We start from the raw sequence: 3633 nt of genomic DNA on the forward strand, positions 1-3633 counted from the left end.
CATTATATGCTCTCGATCTTCGGTACTCAATTATGTAAGCACTTCGATATACAGTTTAAAAGTAAAACTAAATTATATTATAAGTCTAACAGAGTGATTGTTAACAATATTAATATATATAATTGCATATTATCTTACTAAAAGTATTATAATCAACTTACAAGCACAATACAATATTTTTATAACTATTATAATCTATCAACTATTATTGTAGATATCTTATAATATAATTTTAACAGATTATAATAAGAGTTGAGTACTTGTACCTCACATGTAATGTTGTAATAATACTATTAGTAAGCTTACTTGCTCTAAAACATGTTTGTAGTTTAATAGAAACTTTGTATATTTCTTACATTTATATACAAGCATTATAATTACATTACAAGTAAAATATAAGTATTATTTTAGAATGTAATGCTTATGAAATAATTTAATTAGTTTACTTTTGCTATTATTAAATACATTTGTTGCAACTTTTTCATAATGACAGGACTACCTAGAGTAGACAAGATCAAGACTATAGGACCAGTCTGATCTTGTACACCTATATATACTAAACTATACAAGAGTACTCAGGGAGCATGAGCTACTAAGAATGATAAACTATGAAGAATGAAAGAAGGGAAGATCAAAGATAAAGGTACAAAGAATAAAGGGATGGACAAAGGGTAAGAGACTATAGAATGAACAAAGAATGAAGGAGTGGTCAAAGGAATAGAATGATGAAGTAAGGAAGGGTAGTAGTAAGAGTCAGTATACATATAGTCTATAGACAGTACTCCTGAGAGACAGAAGTCCTGAGTTCTAGTACAGAAGAGTGTAGAACCCTTAGAACTGAAGGTATAAGAGTAGAGAACTGTAACATTACCCTCCCTCTAAAACCAATTGTCCTGATTAGTGAACATTAGGCTTAGTCAGTAGCTCAGGTATAAGTCAGAATGGTAGGGCTTGGAAATCTGTAAGGCTGAGTTTGTGTAGAGTACCAGGATGAAGCTGATAGAAATCTTGGATTGTCTTAAGAGTGTGGGTAAGGTTCTTGACAGGTTCCCAAGTGTGCTCCTCAACTAGGTACCCTTTCTAGTGAACAAGGAATTTGAGTTTTCTGTACAGTAACTTAGTATCCACTATGTACTCTACTTTGTATTCTGGTTCAGAGTTAATAAGTTCTAGTAGAGGTAGTAGGGGTCTTTGTTGTAAAGGAAAACCTGGATCATAGTACTAAGACAGTAGAACCTTGTTGAACACTAGGTGTATACACCTCCATATTGTTAGAAGTTAGAGTTTGTAGACAGAGACACTGACCTTCTTTTCAATGACAAAGGGTCTGAAGTGTTTGTTGTCCAACTTCTTCATTAGGTGATCCAAGGTTAGATTAGTAGCTTTCAGTATAACTTTGTCACTAGGCTGGTAATCCTTGGCTACAGACCTCTTCCAATCATAGTTCTACTTTATAACTTGTACTACCTTCTTTAGAAGAGCTTGTGTGTCCTCTCTAGTCCTATACATCTGTTCTACAAAGTCTGTTATAGATTCAGAACTACTATTCTAGTTCAGAACTGTCTCCTAGTACAAATGTCTTCTATGATTGAGGAAGAACAGGGACTGTCCTGTTACAGAGTGTTACTAGTTATTGTGTACAAATTCTGTTAGAGCTAACTATTCAGACTAATCTGATTGTTAATAATTAATGAACATCCAGAGGTAAAGCTCAATCTCCTGATTAACTTACTTAGTTTGACTGTTAGTCTGTAGGTAATATGTAGTAGAAGGGTTCCCTTGAATTCTGAGAAGTGTATACAAGTCCTGTATAAATTTCAACTTGAATTACAGTCTACAATTGTGAATGAGCTTCTAAGGGAGTCTGTACAACTAGAAGACATGATCTTAATAAATGTGTGTCATACTTTCAGAAGTGAGTTCTGTTCAGGTTGGAACTGTGTGGACTTACTTAGAGAATTAGTTGACAATCATACAGATAGTATTGTAACTCTAAGACTTGGATAGCTCACTAATTAGGTCTACTAAGACTTCTTCCTAAGAGTAATCTAGAATCTAATACAAATGTAGAAGAGCCTAAACCCTTGTCTAGTAGGCCTTAGTCTGTTGGTACATATTATAACTAGTTACATACTTTAGGATTTCCCTCTACATTCCTAGCTACTAGTAGTTCTGAGTAATAAGTTCTTGTGTTTTGTGTTAGCCTAAATGTCCTACAGTCAGATTGTTGTAATGAGCTCAGACAATGTCCTTCTACAGCTTCTAATCCTTCAGAACATACAGTCAGCCTTCTTAGTAAACCTGTCTATCCTTATCCTCCTCCTAATCCCTAACCTACTTTTCTAACTACTTTACTACAACCTAGTCCTGTGTGTGTCTTAGAGCTTACTGTATGTGAGTAACAAAGTCAACATCCTTAGATTCAAGCTGGATCTTTTAGATTGTCTTAGACACAAAACAGGAATTGTCTAAGAGAACAAGATTTTCATTATCATTCTCCCCCCTTTCATAACCTACTTGTCTTAAGAGTAAATCAGCTTTCATCATTTGTGTTCTAGGTTTGTAGGTTAGTATAAAGTCATAGTTCTACAGTTCTAACATTTAGCAGACTTAGTAGTAGTTGAGCTTCTGAGACACCTGGAAGTATTAGAGATTAAGGTGATTACTCTAAATCTTAAACTTCTGTACAGTACTAAGGAGATATTAACACTACTCCTCTAGAGAACAGACAATTGTAAAGAGTTCCTTGTTATAGATAGAGTAGTTCTGTTCTGTTATAGAGAGGGATTCTGATTAGAACACTATTGAACACTACTTTCTGTCAATAAACTGAGACAGTACTACTCTATTTGTAAAGTCAGAAGAGTTGGCTTTGACTTAGAACTTGTCTACAACTGTCAGAACTACTAATACATCACAAAAAAGTCTTAAGTATTATACTTGCTTGTAATCTTGTATATTTTATAAATTTTATAAAATTTGTCCAATTACTTATAATCTTCCTGGGGGGTTAAACAAGGAAAGTACAATGTTAAATAAGCAAGAAAAAATACTTTTAAAACTTGGCAATTTCTGATATAATTTTATAAATTGTCAAGTTATACAAGTGATTATAATATACTTCCTAAATTACAAGGTTAAGACATACTTATTAATTTGTGACAGTGTAATATCTGCTTATAATGCTTACAAGTCATTACAAGTGTTTGAATAGCTTGCTTTTGCTTACTATACAATTTTATATCAAATAATTAATCGAATATAATTATATTTAAATTATAGAATACAAAAATAGTAAATAATACGCCATTTCTACAGTCCCAACCCCTACACCACCAGCTGCCTCTGCCTCATTCTTCTGCGAGTGGGATTTGTGTTGGACAAGGATGACCGCATTCTCAGGCCGTTCGACGTAGTCTTCGTCACCACGTTTTGGTCGTTGCTCAGTCCCTGCAAGTTGAACTGCGAGTGTGTGTGGAATGAGGTTGAGCAGGTTGTGGAGATTGAGGCTGCGCCTGTGAGACGAGCTTAGAGTGATTAGCAAGTGACAATAAGAGCGAAAAGATGGACGCACTGTGACAGTGTGTAGCGAGTGTGGGTGGGTCACCTGGATTGGAAATTCCGGAGCGTTGA

This window comes from Fomitiporia mediterranea (genome assembly GCF_000271605.1).
Source record: "Fomitiporia mediterranea MF3/22 unplaced genomic scaffold FOMMEscaffold_5, whole genome shotgun sequence".
NCBI lineage: Eukaryota > Fungi > Basidiomycota > Agaricomycetes > Hymenochaetales > Hymenochaetaceae > Fomitiporia > Fomitiporia mediterranea.